The sequence below is a fragment of the Monodelphis domestica genome, chromosome 4 (genome assembly GCF_027887165.1).
Source record: "Monodelphis domestica isolate mMonDom1 chromosome 4, mMonDom1.pri, whole genome shotgun sequence".
Classification (NCBI taxonomy): Eukaryota; Metazoa; Chordata; class Mammalia; order Didelphimorphia; family Didelphidae; genus Monodelphis; species Monodelphis domestica.
In genome coordinates, this window is record NC_077230.1 from 150,194,663 (window position 1) to 150,218,325 (window position 23,663).

Consider the following 23,663-nt stretch of genomic DNA (forward strand, 5'->3'; position numbering starts at 1 on the left):
AAGATCATAGCCCCAGTTATAAGTAAAACTAAAAGTGACCCAATGTTTTATAAATCCAATAGTAATCTGATTTTTATAGAATGAAAGCAATCCTTACACATTTTATTAAAATTAATTAGATTAAAATAGGAAATATTTTATACCACAATTTTTATGCTTTTTTCTTTTAATTTTTTCAATTCAATTCTAATTTTTTCAATTTAAAGTAAAAGTTGTCTTAATGTGATATAATTCATCAAACTGTATAGTTTTATTATGATTGTTATAAAATACTACAGTAAATTTTTAAATGTCAACTAAAGGAGTTGCTTAGATTGAACCAAGACTTTGTTATATATATTACCAAAGTAAGATTGTTTGATCTTTGTTTGATTGTTTAAAAAAATACAAATCACACAAAAAAGTATTTTATGTAAACTGAATACCCACAATCAGGTATTAATAATGTAAGAATTGAGAAAATTATTTTACTTTATCAAATTCATATTTTTCATATGAATCTTTATCTACCATATGCTGCCTTTATATTATTTTATATTTTATATTATTAGTTTTATTCTCTCTAAAAAATCAGTTGTGCTTGATTTATAAAAGTTTGCTTCATTTTTTACACCATAAAATATTCTGTTTTCTTGTAGGTGTTTTTTTCCTATTAAATGATATATGTTATATAGTGTTCCATTCAGTATAAACTCTACCTAGCCTGAAAAAATAATTTAATTTTCTCCTTTTTTACACATGTCTGAGCAGAAATGATCTGCCTGGGGAAGAGCTTGTTCTGCAGATGAATTCCTGATTCGTCAAGTAGTTTAAGTTATAAATTGCAGTGAATAATAGCTTCATCCTACAACTTATAAAGCATCAATATCAGGACAAATACGACCTAATTTTAATTTAGAAAAAAAGTTGTGTTGTTTTGCATAGAGATAGACTTTATTATTTTTTTTTACATTCCCATTTGGTGTATTCCTACCTTATGTCTTGAAATAGCTGGCTACCTAAAATGACTATGACAGGGACTCTAGTTATTTAATTCCTTGTGAGCATCTTTCATTTTATGTTATATCCTTTAGCAAAGACCATGCCTTATTTCTAATGTTATTCAGAAACATTATCATACCTTATTTGCAATTGAAAGGAACTTGGACTCTTAAGAGTAAAGAAGAGAATGTCAAAAATGTTTTTATTGTGCTTTTAAGAAAATAAAGGTTTTAATTTTTAGTTCATTAGCACATGAAAATAATCAGGTATTAAAAACTTGTTCATTGATCTTTTATGCCATACCCCTTCGTTTTTCGTTCTTTTCACATATTTTATATACTGTAGATTTTCATTTGGGATACCCTCAAGAGTTTCTAAAACTTGCTGAGCTTTTCAGAGTAGAGATTTACAATGTTGTATCTGGCATTTGTAAGTGAAAATTTTTGTTTTTTTAACTAGAATTTTTTTTAATGGCTATACTAGCTACATATGTAATATGCTTATCAAATAGTACAACATCTTTCTATTCTCAGATGTTATACTTGAACTGTAATCAATCCTCAAAGTCTTTAAGAGTTTTGTAGTAGAAAAACAATCAAAGTTATAAGCAGTGGATTCACGTTCAAATTCTGGCCTTCCTTCATTTTCCTTGGGAAGTAACTTAATCTTTCAATTTCCTCCTGAAAAATGAAGTGACTGGACCAAATGAATTCTAAGATCCCTCCTAGCTCTACATCCCATCACCTTTTATTTAGTGACTATATAATTAATTCTCAATATTTGCATCATTTAGGTTTTGTGCATTAAGCAGTGCCATCTACAAACCCAAGTCATCTTCAAATTGGTTTGTGAGAGATCCCCATTGACAATGTTGAATAATTTTGGCAAGCATACATCTCCATTTTTCTTTTCTATGTTGTATTGGTCATCAGACTGGTATCAATCAAGGTTTTCTCTGTTGTATCTTTCCCGGAATCTTTTTAGAGGAAGCATTTAAGATTATATGTTAAGCTAATGAATCAGATACACTAATAAGCAGTAACTTTTCCTCAGTTTTGTAATGTTCAGGATAAGGTCTACCATGGAATAAGTCTTATCTCCTTTCTTTATTTTAACCTGTAATTATATATTGACACTAAAAATCAATTTTGGGACAGAAGAGCAATAAAGGTGAGGCAGTTGGAGTTGCCCTTGCTATGTCTATTGACTCATTTATCCTGAGCACCCATTTTTCAGTATCATGAACATTATGTCACAGCATATGTCAACTCTGTCTATAGCACTGGTTCTGTCCCATGGTTTTGTTTTCTCTAGTGCCATTTCTTCTTCCAGTGGTCCTGGGGAGTGAAATTGGTGACTTCTCTACTTTGGGTGCTAGGCATGGAGATTTTCTTTTAAAAAATTTTTGCACGCTTTTTCCTGATCCTTTATCTGTATGTTTTTCTGCTTTCCAATTTCTAAGCTCCATTAGGCTGACTTTTATTTGGGTCCCTAATAAAGCTTACCTTCATCTTATTTTTCTCTCTTTTTCTTTTCTTTGTTCTATTGGGTATTAATATTCATAATATGCCATTATGCCTTTTAATATAATTTCATTTTTATTGTGAACATATTTTATTTTTTTTACTAATTACATATAATAAATTTCCACAGAAGTTTTCCAGTTATAGGATCCAAATTGTCTCAATACCTCCCTTCCCCATCCTCCTCCCAGAGCTGACAAACAATTTGGTATGGGTTATACATGTATTATCATGCAAAACATAGTTCCATAGTGGGGTTTTTTAATAGATAATCATAAAAAACCAAAACATTAAAACTAAAATAAACTTAAGTGAAAAATCAGAATGTTTTGATCTGCTTTCTGACTCCCAGCAGTTCTTTCTCTGGAGGCAGATTTAATTCTTTGTCATAAATTCTTCAGAATTGTCCTGTATCATTATATTATTGATTATATATAGCTAAGTCTGTCACACTGGATCATTCCATAATATTGCTGTTATTTTTGTACAATATTTTCCTGGTTCTGCTTATTTCACTCTACAACAGTTCATATAGGTCTTTCCAGCTCTTTCTGAAATCATCCTGTTCGTCATTTCTTACATCACAATAGTATTGCTTCACCATCATATGCCCAGGATTTATTCAGTCATTCCCCAGTTGATGGATATCACTTCATAATTCTTTGACATCACAAAAAAGAGCAGCTATAAATATTTTTGTACAATTAGTTCCTTTCCCCCTTTTAAAAATCTCTTTGGGATACAAATCTAGTAGTGGTATTACTGGGCATAGTTCCAAATTGCTCTCCTTAATGGTTGGATCAATTCATAACTCCACTAACAATGCATTAGTGTCTCAATTTTGCAACATCCCCTCCAGTATTTATCCCTTTACTTTACTGTCATATTAGCCAATCCTCATAGATGGGAGGTAGAACCTCAGAATTTCTTTAATTTGCATTTTGCTAATCAAGAGGGATTTACAACATTTTTTCACATAATTATCAATATCTTTGATTTTATCTGAAAACTTCATAACATTTGACCTTTTGTCAATCAGAGAATGACTTGTTTTCTTATAAATGTGACTTAGTTATATATATAACTAAGTCACATTTATATATATATATATATATTAGAAATCAAACCTTTATATACGAGAAATTTGTTATAAAATCTTTCCTCCAATTTGTTGTTTCCTTTCTAATCTTGGTTACATTGCTTCTGTTTTTAAAAAACTTTTAAATTTAATACAGTTAAAATCATTCCCTTTTTCATAGATCTGACAGTTAAAGTATTCTATGTTTCTCTGATTTACTTATAGTATCATCCTTTAAGTCTAAGTCATAGATACCCATTTTGACCTTATCATTGTATGGGTTTGAGATTTTTCTATACCTAATTTTTGCCACATTTTCCAGTTTTCCCCAGTAGTTTTTGTCAAATAGTACATACTTATCCCAAAATCTGAGAACTTTGGGTTTATTAAACACTAGATTGCTCAGGTTATTTGCCCCTCATCTGTTCCTTGTGTATAATTGGAAATCTTGTGCCTTGAACTACATTTCCCAGGAAGCCCCTGTCATTATGTGCTGAAGTAGACAGGAGATAAATCAGGTGGTCTTCTATGGCTAGCTCTCTTTCCTCCCTGGGTCAGGACATTGGTGGAGCAGGCTGTTTGAACGGGTAGATTCGACGTGGGCATGTGGTTTTTGTTTGTTACTTCTAGAGATCATTAATTCATCTTATAAAATATGATATTTTAAATTATTGTATATTAATTTTAATTATAAACATGATTCATCAGTCTATTTCATAGCCACTCCCATATTGATATGACGATTACTGTTTTATACTACAGTTTAAGATCTGGTACTGCTAGGTATCTTCATGGTTTTATTTTATTTTTCATTAATTCCTTTGATATTATTGATCTTTTGTTCTTCCAGATGAATTGTTATTATTTTTTCTGGTTTTATAAAATAGTTTTTAGATAGTTTTAATTTAGGTAGAATTGCCATTTTTGTTATATTAATATGGCCTATCCATGAGAAGTAAATGTTTTTCAGTTGTTTAGATCTGACTTTATTTGTATGAAAAGAGTTTTATAATTGTGTTCATATAATTCCTATGTTTGTCTTATCAAATAGATTCCTAAGTATTTTATGTTGTCTAGACTGATTCTAAATGGAATATCTCTTTCTGACTCTTGCTACTACACTTTTTTGAGACTATATAGAAATGCTGATTATGTGGATTTGTTTTGTATCCTGTAACTTTCCTAAAGTTATTAATTATTTCTACTATTTTTCAGTTGGTTCTCTAGGATTCTCTTAAGTATAACATAATATCTGGAAGGAGTGATAATTTAGAATCATCATTAACTACCTTAATCCCTTCAATTTCTTTTTCTTCTCTAATTGCTACTAGTGTTTCTAGTACAATTTAAATAATAATGAAAGTGATAATAGGCATCCTTGCTTCACTCTTGATCTTACTGAGAAGGCCTCTAACTTATCCCCATTACTGATGATAATTGCTTGTGGTTTTAGGTAGATACTACTTATTATTGTAAGGAATTTCCCATTTTTTCCTATACTTTGGGTACTGTATTTTTTGAAGGCTTTTTCTGCATCTTTTAAAATAATGATGTGATTTCTGTTAATTTGATTATTAGTATGGTCAATTATGCTGATATATATATACCCCATACAAACCTCCCTTTATCCCTATTTTTCCAATCCTATTTCCTTTCCCAATAAATATTACATTTCCTAATATTAAACCTGCCCTGCATTCCTAGTATAAATCCCACCTAGTAAGTGGATGATCATATATTGCTATATTCTCCTTGCTAAAGTCTCATTTAAAATTTTTGCATCTATATTCATTAGTGAAATGGGCCTATAATTTTATTTCTCTGCTTTTGTTCTACTTAGTATATTCTTACTTACTACTTAATTATGAAATGAAAAGCATATTCATTTCATAAAAAGAATTGTGTAGGATTCCTTCTCTATTTTTCTAAATAGTTTATGTTGTATTGGGATTAATTATTCCTTAAATGTTTGCTGGAATTCACTTGTGAATCCTTCTGTCTCTGGGAATTTTTTTCTTAGGGAGTTCATTAATGGCTTGTTTAATTTCTTTTTTTAATATGAGATTATTTAAAGATTTTATTTCCTCTTTTGGTAAAATGGGTAATTTGTATTTTTGTAAATATTTATCCATTTCACCTAGATTGTCAGATGTATTGGCATATACTTACTCAATATAGCTCCTAATGATTGCTTTAATTTTCTCTTCATTGTTTTTGTGTTCACCCGTTAACACTCTATTTTACTTATTTTTCATAAAATCAACTCATAGTCTTATTTATTAGTTCATTGTTTCTCTTTCAATTTCATTAATTTCTCCTTTAATTTTTAGGATTTCAAATTTAGTTGTTTAATGAGGTTTTTTAATTTGCCCCTTTTCTAGTTTTTTTAGTTACATGCCCAAGTCATTAATCTGCATTTTTTCTCTTTCATTGATGGGTTTAGATATGTAAATTTTCCCCTAACTACTGCTTTGACTATATCCCATGAATTTTGATATAATGTGTCCTCTTTCTATTTAATGAAATTTAAGTTGCTATTCTATGAACCCTTATTATTTTTATTGCATTATGACCTGGAAAGGATGCACTTATTAATTCTGCTATTTCACATTTGTTTGTGAACATTTTATGCCCTGGTACATGGTATATTTTTGTGTACTTCCCATGTGCTGCTGAAAAGAAGGTATATTCCTTTTTATCCCCATTCAGTTGTCTCCAGGGAGCTAGTAAATCTGTCTTTTCTAAAATTTCATTCATTTTTCTTTCTCGGTTTTTTTTTATTAGATTTATCTATCTCTGAGAGGGGAAGATTGAAGTCCCTACTAGTCTACTTTGACTGTCTATTTCTTCCTGAAAGCCTTTTAGTTTCTTCTTTAAAATTTTAGGGGCTATGGGTCAGCTGGGAAGCTCAGTGGATTGAGAGCCAGGCCCAGAGATGGGAGGTCCTGGGTTCAAATCTGACCTTAGATACTTCCCAGCTGTGTGACCCTGGGTAAGTCGCTTAACCCCCATTGCCTAGCCCTTACCACTCTTATACTTTGGAACCAATACATACCCAGTATTGATTCTAAGACAGAAGGAAAGGGTTTTTTAAAAAATTTAGCGTCTATACCCTTTGGTGCATATATGTTAAGTATGGATATTACTTCATTGTCTGTACTACCTTTTATCAAGGCATTATTTCCTTTCCTTTCTCTTTTAATTTAAGTCTATTTTTACTTTAGCTTTGTCTGACATCATATTTGCGACTCCTGCTTTTTTTTATCTCAGTTGAAACCCAACAGATTTTGCTCGATCCTCTTACCTTTACTCTGTGTGAGTCTGTCTACCTCAGATGTGTTTCTTGTAAACAATTCATCAAAGGAATCTGGATTTTAATCCACTCTGCTATCTGCTTCTGTTTTATGGGTGAATTCATCCTATTTATATTCATAGTTAAGATTACCATCTGTATATACCCCACTATCTTGTTTTCCCTTTTTACTCTTGATCTTTCTCCTTTCACTCTGTCCCTCCACACAAGTGTTTTGCTACTCATCACCCCACACATACACCATTCTCCCTCCATTACATTTTTCCCTTCCCCACCACCATCCATGTTATTTCCCTCCTACATTTCTATGGGGTAGGATTCTATACCATAGTGAATCTGGCTGTTATTCCCTCTCTAAGACAGTTTTGATGAGAGTAAAGTTTAAGAATTGCCCACCACCATCCTTCTGCTCTCCACTGCTTAATGGTTTGCATTTTTTTCCTCATCTCTGTAGGCAATATAATTTTACTGCATTTTATCTCTCTCTTCCCTTTTCACTCAGTGCAGTCCTCTTTTTCACCCCTGGATTTTTTTTCATGTTATGATAACCAACTTACTCTCATACACTCTGTATATGTATACTTCTTCTAACTACTATAGTAATGATAAAAATTTTAAGAGTTACAAATATCTTTCCATGTAGCAATATAAACAACTCAATCTCACTCTTGTAAATTTTCTCTTATTTACCTTTTGATTGTTCTCTTGAATCTTGTTTCATTTGGACATCAGATTCTATTAAACAGGAATGTTTGAAAATTCTCTATGTAATTAAATGACCATTTCCCTCCCTGAAAGAATATAGTCAGTTTTGATGGGTAGATGATTCTTAGTTATACACCTAGTAGTAGTTCCTTTTCCTTCCAGAATGTCATATTCCAAATTTTTTAATCCTTCAGAATATATAGACTGCTAAATTCCTGTGCTATCCTGCCTATGACGCCATGCTATTTGAATTGTTTCTTTCTGGCTATTTTGCAGTATTTTCTCCTTGGCCTGGGAACTCTTGAATTTGACTATCATATTCTCGGGAGTCGTCATTTGCAGATCTATTGCAGGAGGTAATCTGTGAATCCTTTCAATTTCTATTTTACCCATTTTTCAAGATTTTTAGGGTAGTTTTATTTTATAAATTCTTATAATTTTATGTCTATGCTTGTGGGTTTTTTATCATGACTTTCAGGTAATCTAAAAATTCTTAGATTGTCTCTTCCTGGATCTATTTTCCAGGTCAGTTGATTTTTTCATGAGGTATTTCATGTTTTCCATTTTTCATCCTTTTATTTTATTTTATTGTTTCTTGATGTCTCAAGAATTCATTAGCTTCTATTAGCCCTATTTTAACTTTAAAAGCATGATTTTCTTCTGTAACCTTTTGAACTTTTCCATTTGATCAATTCTGCTTTTCAGTCTATTTTCTTTTTGCATTACTTTCATTTCTTTTCCCCATTTTTCTTCTGCCTTTCTTATTTGATTTTTTAAAATTATATTATGAGCTCTTCCAGAGCCTGAGACCAATTCCCATTTTACTTTGAAGTTTTGCATGTGGTTGCTTTAATCTCACTGTCCCCTACTTAGCCTGTGCCTTGCTCTTCTTTGTCTCCATAATTTTTTTCTGTTTGTTTAGGCGTTTCTTTTGGTGTTTTGCTAATTTCCCCAACCTTTTTTTTTAAACTTTTACTTTTATCTTAAAAGGTACACTCTTTTCAGATTAGAGGGTGCACTCTGTTGAACTTTAATTTTTCCTTTCTGATACCCTCAGATACTTCTTGTTTTCTTCAAGTTTCAGTTCATCCAAAGTAGCATGATGGCCTGTGGGTTCAGATCTCTTAAAGCTACAGAATCAATTTCCTCTAGAGGCAGAGCTTGGGTTTTAAGGATCATTACTATGAGCTACTTTTCTCTTGTAGTCTAGACTTCACCACAGTCTAGACTTCACCACAAACTGGAATGGACCAATTGCCATTGATTTAGGGCCTCACTGCCAACTTGTGTCAAGGCTTGTGACTTCAAGTAGTGGACATGGGGTGCTCTGCTATTTTTTTTGGCAAGGTCCCAGTGTCACAGTATTGGTTTGTGTCCAGTTTCAGAACTCAGCACAGTGGTGGATGGGTAGCTTACTTTCCTCTGTGCAGTTTTATTTCCAGTTTCCCTCTTCACCCAATTTATAGACCTAGTCTGCCCAACTTTAAAGTTGTTTTCTACAGGAGTGGTACTTCACTCCACCTTCTTATTCATTCTATGATTCCAGTGTTCATTTTGACACTCTTTTATAAGGTTGGTCTGAGAGGATTCTCAGAGCAGTTCCAGCTTTCCATGCTACTACTCCACCATCTTAGCTCAACCCCCTCACTGATTACTTTGGATACAATTCTTTTTTGTTTGTTTGTTTATTTAATTAATTAATTTAGAATATTTTTTAGTGCTTAAATGATTCATGTTCTTTCCCTCCCCTCATCCCACCCCCCTCTTATAGCCAACAAGTAATTCCACTGAGTTTTACATTTAGCATTGATCAAGACCTATTTTTATATTATTAATATTTGCAATAGAGTGATCATTTAGAGTCTCCATTCATATCTCCATCCAACCATGTGATTAAGCAGTTGTTTTTCTTCTGGGTTTCTACTCCCACAGTTCTTTCTCTGGATGTGGATAGCATTCTTTCTCCTAAATCCCTCAAATTGTCCTGGATAATTGCATTGCTGCTAGTAGAAAAGTCCATTAATTTCAATTGTACCACAGTGTATCAATCTCTGTGTACAATGTTCTCCTGGTTTTGCTCCTTTCGCTCTGCATCAATTTCTAGAGTGGATTCAATTCTTAATACAAGTTCATGTTCTTAATCATTGTGATTTTTGGCTATTATCTCTCTCAATTTGGAAAAATAAGTGTTTGCTGTGTCAGATAACTTCTAAGTTCTTTCAGTCTCCTAGTTTTATCAGTTAAATATGCAATTTTTGTAAACTATAAATGACATTATTTCTTCTATCCAGTCCTCATTTTTCATTGAATAACTTTATAAAAACAAATCAAGCTGAAGTTGTTTTAATTACAAACTATTCTTATTTTTATACTTATAATTGTGTTTCAGTTTTTATCTTTTGTCTAACCATTAAAAAATGAACACTACATCAATAGCAAGTTGTTTTCTGTCCACCAACTTCATTTTTTTCTGTCATTTAATTTGGTGCTCACCGTGTCCAATTCCTGCTGATTCTTTTCTTGAAGACATTATTCTCGATAAGTGAAACATGGTTTTACTTGTGGTTTTTTTTAATTTTTAAATCTAACCATCACTTCTCAATGTCCTCTTACTCCTTGGCCACCATCTCTTTTAACAAAATATGTTTTTACTAAATAAATAAGCAAAATAAATTGACAGCATTGTCGCATCTGACTGTGCCTCAACTTTTCCCTATAATTCTCTACCTGCCTGACAAAAATATGATTTTACATATCTCCTCACAATACAAATTGGCCATTGCATCGATTAGAGTTCTGAAGTTTTTATATTATTGTGGTTATCTAAACTATATTTTCTAAAATATATTTCATTGTTTTCTTTGTCCTCTATTATCATCTCTGCAGTGTCATCACTGAGTACCAGGAACATCTTGATTTCTTTATTCATATCAATTCTAGTTATTAGGCAAGATAACATTTAATGTTAGCCATGGGAAAACTGCTCTCAATCATGAATGATAAGAGAAATGCAAATTAAAACACATCTGAGGTTTTACCTCACATCCAGAAAAGTAAATAAAGATGACAAAAAATGGCAAGAGTAAATTCTAGAAGGGTCATGAAAAGACAATTTTTATAATAATACCCTTTTGATATATCTGTTGGCCTCACCATTCTGGAAAGCAGTTTTGAATATGCATTTTTAAAAGTAACTATCATGTCTGTACCTTTGACTCAAATTCCACTACTAGACATATATCCCATCAAAATCAGATTCTTTTTTTTTTATTTTATAATATTTTATTTGATCATTTCCAAGCATTATTTATTAAAGGCAAAGCTCATTTTCTTTTCCTCCTCCCCCCAATCCCCATAGCTGACACATGATTCTACTGGGTATCACATGTGTTCTTGATTCGAACCCATTGTCATGTTGTTAGTATTTGCATTAGAGTGTTCGTTTAGAGTCTCTCCTCTGTCATGTCCCCTCCACCCCTGTAGTCAAGCAGTTGCTTTTCCTCAGTGTTTCTACTCCCACAGTTTGTCCTCTGCTTATGGATAGTGTTTTTTCTCCTAGATCCCTGCAGATTGTTCAGGGACATTACACCGCCACTAATGGAGAAGTCCATTACGTTCGATTATACCACAGTGTATTAGTCTCTGTGTACAATGTTTTCCTGGTTCTGCTCCTCTCGCTCTGCATCACTTCCTGGAGGTCGTTCCAGTCTCCATGGAATTCCTCCACTTTATTATTCCTTTGAGCACAATAGTATTCCATCACCAACATATACCACAATTTGTTCAGCCATTCCCCAATTGAAGGGCATCCCCTCGTTTTCCAATTTTTGGCCACCACAAAGAGTGCAGCTATGAATATTCTTGTACATGTCTTTTTCTCCATTATCTCTTTGGGGTACAGGCCCAGCAGTGCTATGGCTGGATCAAAGGGTAGACAGACTAGACATTCTTTTATCGCCCTTTAGGCATAGTTCCAAATTGCCCTCCAGAATGGTTGGATCAGTTCACAACTCCACCAGTAATGAATTAATGTCCTACTTTGCCACATCCCCTCCAGCATTCATTACTTTCCTTTGCTATCATGTTAGCCAATCCGCTAGGTGTGAGGTGATACCTCAGAGTTATTTTGATTTGCATCTCTCTGATTATAAGAGATTTAGAACACTTCTTCATGTGCTTATTAATAGTTTTGATTTCTTTATCTGAAAACTGCCTATCCATGTCCCTTGCCCATTTATCAATTGGGGAATGGCTTGGATTTTTGTACAATTGATTTAGCTCTTTATAAATTTGAGTAATTAAACCTTTGTCAGAGGTTTCTATGAAGATTTTTTCCCAATTTGTTGTTTCCTTCTGATTTTAGTTACATTGGTTTTGTTTGTACAAAAGCTTTTTAATTTGATGTAGTCGAAATTATTTATTTTACATTTTGTGACTCTTTCTATGTCTTGCTTGGTTTTAAAGTCTTTCCCCTCCCAAAGGTCTGACATGTATACTATTTTGTGTTTACCCAATTTACTTATGATTTCCTTTTTTATGTTTAAGTCATTCACCCATCTTGAATTTATCTTGGTGTAGGGTGTGAGGTGTTGATCTATTCCTAGTCTCTTCCACACTGTCTTCCAATTTTCCCAGCAATTTTTATTGAATAGTGGATTTTTGTCCCAAAAGCTGGGATCTTTGGGTTTATTGCATACTGTCTTGCTGAGGGCTCTTGCCCCCAGTCTATTCCACTGATCCTCCGTTCTGTCTCTTAGCCAGTACCAAATTGTTTTGATGACTGCTGCTTTGTAATATAGTTTAAGGTCTGGGACTGCAAGGCCCCCATCATTTGTGTTTTTTTTTCATTATTTCCCTGGATATCCTTGATCTTTTGTTATTCCAAATGAACTTTGTTATGGTTTTTTTCTAAATCAGTAAAGAAATTTTTTGGGAGTTCAATGGGTATGGCACTAAATAGATAAATAAGTTTGGGTAGGATGGTCATTTTTATTATATAGGCTCGTCCTACCCATGAGCAGTTAATATTTTTCCAATTGCTCAAGTCTAGTTTTAGTTGAGTGGAGAGTGTTTTGTAGTTGTGTTCATATAGTTCCTGTGTTTGTCTTGGGAGATAGATTCCTAGGTATTTTATTGAAAATCAGATTCTTAAAGTGGGATTCCATTAATACTGTTGACACCAAAATCTAAAAGGACTTTACTGCTACCAAAGAATTGGGAACAAAAGAAGGTACCTGTCAATTACTCATTGGCTAACAAGTTATGGTACACAGGTAAAATGCATTTCCCTTATGAACAGGTAAAAAGAAAAATTGATAAACAACTATATTTGTCCCTTCCACATCATGGGTTAATGGTAATTGTATGATTCTAGTGATTGGAAACATCCACATAAAGTTCCTTGGCCCTTCCATCACACCAGAGAACTTATTTTTTTCTTTTTTCTTTTATGGGATGTTCATAGTATGTTATCATAAAATTTGGGTTAAATATTTAGTCATAGGCTATAGGTAGGTCAATATTAATATATCTCCACTTTTCTAGTCTTTGTTTCATCTTCTGGTTTTCATATTTTTTTCATAAACTTTAACTCTTTAATTGTACTAATATTAAAAAAGAAATTGTGTATTTTTATGGCATTAAAAGATAAACTATGTTGATAATATACAATACTATGTATATATACATATTTTATATATTTTTTGTTTTTAAACTTTTTCTACCTCATCTGCTGGCCTTTGCATATCATTTACAGCTTCCAAAAAATTTTTTCCCAAAATTCCCATTTAATCTCTTAAATATTTCTGTAATAGATATATCAAAACTCCTATGGGGAAAGTCACTATGTGGAAGGGGTATCTGTATAGGCCTATATGAATTGATGTACAGTAAAAAATAAAATAATCAGAGCCAGGAAAATAATACACATTCATTTTAAATTGTAATGAATAATCACAACAAAGAAAAAGTTAATGTTGTGTTATTATAGTAATCATTCCTGTCTTTAAAGACGAGATGAGAAAATACCTTTGTTTCAGCATTCTAATGTCAAATGTTTAACAGTGAGCTCTGAAGAGGGTAACATGGCATACTCATAAATTTAATCTACATTATTAACATTTTCATCAGTATGTTCTTAAGTGTAGATAACGAACAAAACAATATATCAAAACTTGATCTGTATTATTTGTGTATAAATGTTCACACTGAAAATCTAATAGTACTTTAGTTTGAGCTGCCCCCAACACATCTCTGCTTAAATAATATAAATGAATATTAGCTTGCCTCCCCAAATCAAGTTTAGAAGGTTTACAATAATTTAAAAGGTAATTTTCTTGTGATCTGTTAGTCCATAAGCATTTATTATATACCTACTATGTGCTAGTCCCTATGCTAATTGCAGATTTCAAATGATTATGTCTTCTATAAGGAAATTTGCTGAGAGATTTCCCATTTTTTTCCCCTCCCTTACATTGAAAAAGTATTTCTTATCTTTTGGATTCTTTTCTGTACTTTATGAAACTAAAAAAAAAATGGTTGGCTATGGCTTTTCTAGGCCATTTTCTTTCTTCTTTGAGGTTATTAAAAAAAACTTTGACAATATTATGAATCCTTTCAAGCTATCACATAATAAAAATGATGTCCTGTGTTCAACATCCTGCATTTATCTACTAATCTGAATAAAATGGGCATTTTCATATCATGATCTTTATAGATATATATATACATATATCCTCATAACATGATGAAAATAAGGGATAATTTTAAAGCTAATATTTTGATCTCTAAACATATAGCCTAGTACAAGCTTAAACAGAACTTAAGAGATATATTAGTTGGATCCCACATTCAAGAATTATACCTTGCCTTAAAGAAATAAATGAAAAAAAAGCTAACTTGGGTGATACCATGCTTTATAAAAACAAGATAACAGATATAGTACTTTGATCTTAGAGCTTTATGAATTTATACAGCTTTTTTACTTCAGTAATAATACTCTTACTAATCTCTGGAAATAATAGTTAGCAATATCTGCAGGATAAATTTGTGTAATCATCTCTACACCTACAGATTAGCAACCTTTTTACAATTAATAGTATTATGATTTCCTGAGACATTGGATGATGGTGGTGGTGGTGGTGGTGGTGGTGGTGGTGGTGGTGGCGGTGGTGCTTGTGATGGTGCTGGTATCCATTCTGTGCCAGGCACTGTATTACTATGATCAGCATTACTTTTTTCTTCTTTTTATTTTTATTTATTTTTTTTTTTTGCAGTTGGAAAACCTGAGGCAAACAGAGGTAAAGTGACTTGCCTAGGGTCACACAGCTAATATCCAAGGCCGAATTTGAATTCACGTCTTCCTGAATCCAGGTCCAGCGTTCTATCCACTGCACTACCTAATTGCCCCTGCGAGGAGATTTGTGTTAACCAAGATTACAAACCAGTATGTGCCAGGTGGGAATTGAGCCATGGTCTTTACTGACTTTGAGAATAATTATTTATTCAACATCATTCCTCTCTTAAATATATAATATATTGCTAAACAAACCCATATCTCTTTTGAAATTATAATTATATAGTCCTGTACTACCGTTATACTCTAACAATTCATCCTGGTATGGAGATGAACCTGAGTTCTCAAAGGCTATGTCAGTGGGGTATAAACTTTGACAGATTCTCCCATTTGGAAAGGCTTAGAATACAAACCTGATAATCAACTATGTGTCTGTCCTTAGAGGAACAACCTTTGTAATATAAAGCTGCTCATCACTGGAATTGCCTGAAGATGATGAATTATTTGTTTTGGTTATATCATCTTTCAAAAATTATCTCCTAAATTTTAGAGATGTATAGCAGATTAAAATCAGACCTCAACCAAACACAGTGAAGCTCACAGCTGGTGTAAAGGTGTGTCATAGCTCCAAGGTAGGAGTATTTCCAGGGAGTGTATAAGGTCTGCGTACCTATTACTCAGACTATGCAGAATGACTGTGCAAACTACATGGGCTTCTTGAGTAGGCCTTGAAAAACCATAGGAAGCTGCACTCAATAAAATAAATGCTTCGATCAAATACTGTGTCCTTGAGGGCTTTTATTACACCATATCAAAAAGAAACAGTGCTTGCCCACAAGGGACTGTAATTTGTACTGGTATGTGGGAGGATCCCTGAAGGAATGAAGTAAGAAAATCAAGGCAAAATTAACCATGTAAAATGTCAATATAAATAAATTTAGGTTTATTGAATTTAAAAATCAAGGAACTAATCTTAATATATATATTATCTGAACACTTTGGTGTATGTTTAGGGCCTCTCAGCTCTTTACTGTACTGTGTTGCTACTAAGTATTTTCTTCCTAACATTTAAAGAAAACTATATCATTTGTAATATGTTATAAAGCTATCTCTACTTTTCACATAGGAATTAGAAAGATGTTATTACAAATTTCTTTGAAAACAATACTTTAATCTTGCATCAAAAATTCCAAATCATGATGTAGTCTTTATTTTTCTTCATTACTATTAGATATTATAAAAGCATTAGCAAGGTTTTATGCCAGGAATTTAGTTTCCATACAACACCACATTGGGGCCTGTCTAATTATAATGTTTGTCAGTCAGTTATTACTATAAGAATTTCCTTCTAAAGAGACTAATCATATCCTTTTTTAAAAATGTACCCCAGATCTGACCTATTTCTGGCTTGTTGAAAAGTATAATGTTCTTTTATAAAGCATAATGTAATAGAAAGATCTTTTAAATGGGAGACCTAGGTTCTAATTCTGACATTGCTAACAATTGTGAAATCCTGAGCTAGTCCCTTAACTTAACTGGACTTTTTTGTTTACCTGTAAGATGAGGTTCTTGAACTAGATAACCTCCAACATTCCTTCCTAAACATAAAATTATTTGCATCTGTCAGACAATCATCTGAGAGTACTATTCTGTTTAAATGAGATTGCCTAAAAATATAAAAATAAAGGGTTGTAATCCAATCCAGAAGTTACTAATTTTTTGTTTCTTTTCAACAGGACCAAGGGAACATATCATACCAGAAACCAAGAACACAGAATATTTCCCTTCTCTCAAATTCTTAGAATTGTGATATTTCTCCACTTTTATCAAGAGAAAGGGCCAACTTGTCAAATATCCACAGATTTCAGGTGTCAACAATTCTTAAGGCAAGTAGTAAAAAATTTTTGAATAAAACATTAATTAAAATGTGGTAGATAGATTAGGGTGTTTTTTTTTACAACAAATAAAAATATTCTTAAAATACATAAGCTTGTAAATTTATCAAAACATGACTTCAGTTTTTAGTGTACTAAAGGAATTATGGCTAGATTTCACTGTAACATCTAATGACATTGCACTGGATTTATTTTGAAACTATATAGATTATTATAGAACCTCATTACATACCTAAACACCACATATAGTTTAAATAATATAAATTAGCACCTATGATTATAAATTGGGTCAATACTAAGTCTTTTTTTAATATATTATCTTTTGTTGCTCTAAATCCTATCAAAGTGGAAATGTAGCATTCTTTTCCTTTAAGCTTATGAATCTCTTATTAAGGTATCTCATTTGTGAAAATTCCATGATTTAAGTCATTCTAGGAATTTTTCTAAATTGTAACTTTTCTGAGCCAATGAAAATTTTTAAATAAGCCTTACTCTTCTGATAAGCCATTTTATTTTGTGTTAGAACTATATCAGAAGGTTCCATTAAACTTTTAGTTCATTTCATGGCAGGTTCTATTACTCCTAGAAGAGCATTCAAGTGAAGATCATGGGCCACAGATCTGCCTTCAACATTTAGATTAATTGCATTACCCTTTAAAGAGAAATCTAACTTTGTAAGAAAAACCAGTGAAAGTGTTTAAAGAAACTTAAAAAGAATACCTTTTTCCCTCCAAATGCAAAATCAAGGCTTTAAAATCTAAATGTGAATGAAATAAAATATTATTTTAAGAAAGTTCCAGATAAGTATATTCAAATAAAGACATTCAATATTTTTTTAATCTGTATTTAATGCCAATTCAGCATATCTGTTTTATAAGTTTTACTGGATGGAATACTCTCAAAAAAAAATACTGCAGCCACATATAATTTCTCAGTAGAGTCCAGTCTGTTTTCCCTAACGGAATCTTCAATTCTGAATATGGAGAATTACATCTAATACATTTGCAATGCACTCTAGGAACTGATCACCAAAAAAAAAAAAATTGCAGCAGCTGAATTTTCCTTTGTCTCTATAGATTTAACTGCCATATTTTCATTTAATCATCGGCTATAGTTCACTGCCCATTGTGCATTCCTACCCTCTATATTCTTTCAAGAATACACCTGACCTTTTTAAAATCTTTATGTTTGTCAAGACCTCCAGAAAAATAGACCTCACAACTTCCTTCAGTAAACTAATCCCATATTCCAGTTTTCACTCTCCAGAGAATCCTTCTGACCCTGTTATAGAAGTTCTTCTCAAGATTCAGATCTTTAATTGAGTCATTCTTAAGTTTTCTTTAATAACCTCAGGTACTTTGACTTTCCATAATATCTTCTTTATCCAGTCACACTTTAGTAACAGTGTAACATTCTTCTGAATTCTGTTTTCTTTAGTTAATCAGTTAAATTACAAGTAAATCACTACTTCTGAATATGATGGAGAGATCATAGTCCTCAAAATACGTAGACTTCATGTAAAACAATGACACATATCTTTTCGTGTTAATGCATTACTAATTTATTCAGGTTATTATCTACTTAGATTCCCTAGATATTTTTCAATGATTACTGTCAATATTCTTGCATAATATTAATTTTATTTGTTTTTCCTCATTAATGTACCACCTAGTAGTTATCCTCTTCAATTAAACAAGTTTATGTTCTATACTTTACTGGGTTTAAAATTTAATTCAATAATTTATAGTTTTATTTTCTTAGTTTCTGACCACTTTCTTTGTTTACTATAAAAACTTAGAATTATTATTCAGTGTTATTGATTTCTTTTCTCTATATCGCATTTGGAGGCCACTTATGAGCAGTGAATATACTACTTACATATTGTGTCAAGGACTACAAATGTTAACAAAAAAAAATCACAAATGATTCTCAAATCTACCTCTCCTTCCCCAGTCTCTCTGTTGACATCTAATCTTGCATCTCTAACTTCCTTTCAGACATCTTCAACTGGATGTCCAATAAACACAGAACTCATTAGCTTTCTCTCTAAACCTTCCCTCCATCTTCTAACTTCACTATTACTGTAAAGGGGAACACCATCCTCCCAGTCTCTCAAACTCCCAACATAAGATTCATCCTGGACTCCTAATTATCTCTCCCCCACCACCTCCACTATCAAATCTGTTGCCATTCTGTCAATTTCACTTCTACAACATCTCGCAAAAACACTCTTTTCACTTCTTATACACTGTCAACACTCTAGCATAGTTCCTCATCATCTCATGTCTTGATTATTAAAGTAAATTGAGGTGGGTCAGCCAGCCTCAGGTCTCTCCCCACTCCAGTCCATCATCCAGTCAGCCACAAAAATCATATTTCTAAAGTGCAGTTCTGATCGTGTCATCCACTTTAACTAATAAATTTCAGTGTCTTCTTGTTGCCTTCAGGATCAAATTCAAAATTTTTGTTTGGCATTCAAAGCATTCCATGATGAACCATTCTACCTTTCCGGTCTTCTCATACTTTATTCCCCAAGACAGAATCTTCAGTCCAGTAACACTGGCCTCATGGCTGTTCATGAACAAGAGCTTCCATCTTTTGACTTCCAGCATTTTTTCTGAATGTTCCTCTTGCCTGGATTGTTTTCCTTCCTCCTCTTCAACTGCCTACCCCCCTAGCTTCCGTTAAGTCCCAACTAAATCCCCAGATTTATGAAAGTCTTCCCTAACCCCTCTTCATTTTGATATCTTCCAATAGTTTTCCCTATTTATACTGTATTAGTTTGCTTTACATATATTTGTTTGTATCTTGTTTATTGCATTCGATTGTTAGCTCCTTGAGGATAAGAACTGTCTTCTGCCTCTTTTTGTATCCCAAACTCTTAGCATAGTCCCTGGCACATAGTAGACAATAATTGTTGATTAATTGATATGCCTTAAGATACACAAACCCATATTTTTTTTTAAAATAGGCATAGTTATAACATAAATATTCTCTTTATAAAACAGTCCAACACAGGCTTCCTATAAATAGCTAACCCCACATACATTTAAAATATTTTCTTTGAAATTTTTTATAGAATGTTATTTAGTTTCAGTGTATCACAATAATTGTACATAAAAGTTAAAATTGAACTTTGAAATTTTCTCCACTTCTCAAACAGGCTAAAAATTCATACCCAGTATTACAAAGTATTTTTTCACAACAGTTTTGTGAATAGCCATGTTTTGTTCATATTGAATAGATATTAATATTACATATTTTCATGATATATCTTTGTTGGATAAATTTTACTAACACTAAAAAATCAGTTTTATGTTTTTAATTAATTACTAATACTTACAGTTCTTAAAAGACAAGTATCATTAACCTCTTATTCTTTAGTTTTTCTATAATCAGATTCCCATACTAAGACAAAGATTTTCATTAGAAAAATGAGTATGAAAAATAGTATTTTCCACCTAGACAAAGGTTGTATGGGATAAGCATAGAAGCACATGTTTCTCCACAAAGTAGCTCCACTCTTGTCTTTTTCTATTTTCTGTTGTAGACTTGATAACATTTTTCCAAACTTCAGTATGGATATAGTCACCATTAAAATTATGAAGCAGAGGAGGGTAATGGGTACTTAATGACATTTTTCTCAGTTTCAGATTGGTATTGATATAATAGAAGGGTTGTAGTCTTATGATTGAAAGCTTGTGCCCCTTTTGCATGTCTCAACAACGGAAATACTGTAGTCTAAAGAGCTTGTTGTCTTTTGTCTTGTGAGAATGGTAGTAGGATGGTGTAAACCTTAAAATTTCTTAGACTTGTGAATGTTGGAAATTTCACCATTGGAAGGTTTCATGCTTGTAGGGAATTTCCTACTGATAGTGGGAACTCTATTGGAATGTGAACCCCATTGGCATGGGAGGTTCCTTCTCCTCCCTACTTGGGGCTGCTTTAGGACAGAAACCTTTTGCTGAACAATGGAAAGGGCTTTGACCTATGCTTAAGCATAGAACAGGAAGTTCTTTGAGTCATGATTGATTTTAGAATTGATACAATAGAGATACTTGGAATGACAGAACCAGGTCTTGGAACTTCCAATCTCCACCCTACTCAGGGTAACAGGATTTAGGAAGGGCTGCAGCAAAGGATCAAGATTTAATTATTTGAGAATATGACCTTCAACAGACATGTGCAAAGCCACAGACCTCTGGGCAGTCCTAGGTTAAGCTAGAGCCACCATTGGCACAGGGAAAACATGGACAATGATTGGTAGATGTGAAGAACTGAGGGGAGGGAACTTGGATGGTTTCCTTAAAGATAGCGGGGTCTGAGGACTGAGAGGTGGTTGGAGAGGTTGTGCTCTGAGAGGTTGTACTCTGAGAAGCTTGCTCTGAAGGAAGCTGGAGGTGGAGGCCCCTGAGACTGTTTCTCCATTTTGGTCATGTGAGTGATAGGGACTGGTCTTTTTCTTTGCCTCAGCTATCTAAGGGCTTGGGCCTTTTGGCCCAGCCTACACAGAGGGGGTATTTAAGCCCTATTCCCTTCTCTCCCCTTTCTTTCTCACTCTCTCTCTCTCTCTCTCTCTCTCTCTCTCTCTCTCTCTCTCTCTCTCTCTCTCTCTCTCTCTCTCTGTCTCTCTCTCTCTGTCTCTCTCTCTCTAATACCTTTCTTCCTCCTGTTTGTAATTAAAAACTCCATAAAAGGTTGACTGCTGACTTGAGTTTCATTTAGGAATTACATAGCTGAATTCCTTGGCGACCTTAAATTAATATATATCAGTCTTTTAAAGTGATTTCCTTGTCACAATGGGGAGTAAGCTTTTTTAAGTTAAAGTTCCTCTGTAATTTTCCTCCTGCTTTACTTGACTAAAGGCAATTGATATAGTCATTGAAAGCTAAATATTTGAAAGTAAATATAGCATTGTATTATTTTTTAATGTTTATTGATGCCCTTTGATTTGTTCCTATGAGCACACCCTCCTTTTTAGGAGCACAACCTCCTTTTTAGATAAGAAATTCAGGGACACCAAACATTCAGCTCAATATTTATTTAGGTACCTATTATGTGCTAGGCTTTTTTTTTTTTTGGTAATGTAGACTTGTTATTCCACAAGTTCACATTCTTTTCCATCTTTTAGAATCATGCTTTTAACTAGTTCTTTTTCCAAGTAAGGCATATAATTGTGGGCATATTTTTACAAAATATTATGCTTAAACAAAAGAATTTAAATGCTTATAAGAAGACAGATGACATCATGCTGGATCTATAGTCAGACAGATCTGAGTTCAAATCAAGCCTCAAACATATTAAGTCACTCTTTGATTTAGCTTCCTCAGCTATGAAAATGGGGATAACAAAAATACCTATCCTATAGAGTTGTGATTAACACAAGAGATAGTATTTTTAAAGCACTTTGCACAGTACCTGGTACATAGGAGGTACTATATACATACTTTTTCCCTTCCCCCTTAAAATATAAAGTAAAATTGATCAGTCAAATAATTTCTTTTTTGGTAAATATTTCAGTTATTATATATATTTATACCTGTTCACATAGAAACCCATTAATCAGGTAGAGTGACATGGGGCCAGAGGCAGGTCTCTAAATCATAGTATGTATTACCATACATCTTATACACACATATGCACACACTTAAGGCATGCATATACAAACAAAATTCTCTAACCTTTGAGATTAAAATTTACCCTTTCTAATTGACTTTATCTCAAGTAAAGAACAAAATGTGACTCCAAGTAGCATATGATGTACATTTTGTTCTTATACAATCAAATATTCAAACATCTGTAATCATATTAGTAACTTTGAGAATATGTAAAAAATAACATCAGTATTTTTAAGAATAAAGCACAGGAATGAAGTAATAGTGTAACTTAGAATATAAGACAGACATGAATTTTATATAAGGAATATTTCATTTGTTTCCACTGAAATTTGGCCCTTTATTTGTAGCATATGCTTCCAAATGCAGACTATTTTTCTCTAAAACCTTGTATGTACCTTACCAACCAGTGTACTCAGAATGACTTTTGTTTCCTGATTCCTTTGTCTTCCTATGGGAGTCACATGTGAAATTCAAAGTCATTCACACTGGGGTCTCTTAATTCTTCCTTTCTGTCATAACTTTTTTCTATCTATTTTTTTAAATACTATCTTATTTTAATAATATTTCTAGAGTAGCTTCCCTTAACCTGACTTGAACAATAATAGTTCCCCACAATAAATAACCTAATTCCCCCTTCCCTAGCTACCTAACTTTTATTATAATAAGTTTTAAATTTGATAATTTTGTATATTTTTCTATTTAGCATGTACCTGTTTTATCAGCCATATTTTCTGAACAAAACTCACAAATTTTAGTTGACTACAGGCATAATATGAGTTCTCAGTATGATATAGCAACCAGAAAATTGGGGGGGAGGGGTTAAAAAGAGGAGGGGAGAATCTTCATTTATATTAAGAGACATAGGTTCTAAAGAAACAAGGAGGTAAAAGTTCCTCCATACTATATTCTTTCTAAGATACATGTTTGGCTTTACGTAACAGTCTTTAAAAAGCCAATAGACTCTTTCAAGAGCAACTGCCTGCTCTTCTTAAAAGCCCCAGGTGTTTTCTCTTTGTGTTGCCATGCATCTTGCTCCATTAAGCTTGGGTCCAGTTCCTGTCCCTTCTCCCCACCGCACTGCTCTCTTTTGGCATTTCTGCTGGGCTGCTTTCAGTTGCTGTTTCTCCATGTATTGTCCTTTCTTAGTATCTTTTTCTACTGATTTCTCATGCTGCCATCTGCTGGCCTGTCTACTGGACTGTGGCCATGTCTCATTGAGACTATAAACTTAGGGTTTCAGGCTTTTTTTAAACAAG

At 32.9% G+C, this 23,663-nt stretch overlaps 1 protein-coding gene across 11 annotated transcripts in view; it reads left to right on the forward strand.

Annotated features, from left to right (window-relative positions):
- The window catches only part of MBD5 (methyl-CpG binding domain protein 5), a 447,080-nt gene that overhangs the window by 255,841 nt on the left and 167,576 nt on the right, over positions 1–23,663 (forward strand). For 10 of the 11 annotated variants that reach the window (XR_008911762.1, XM_056797199.1, XM_056797196.1 and 7 more), the window contains 2 exons: positions 14,875–15,055; positions 16,631–16,780. The gene's annotated coding sequence lies outside the window, so the exon portion shown is untranslated. Of the gene's footprint in view, positions 1–7,876; positions 7,957–14,874; positions 15,056–16,630; positions 16,781–23,663 lie in introns of all 11 variants that reach the window. The other variant, XM_056797192.1, reaches the window with a different exon arrangement.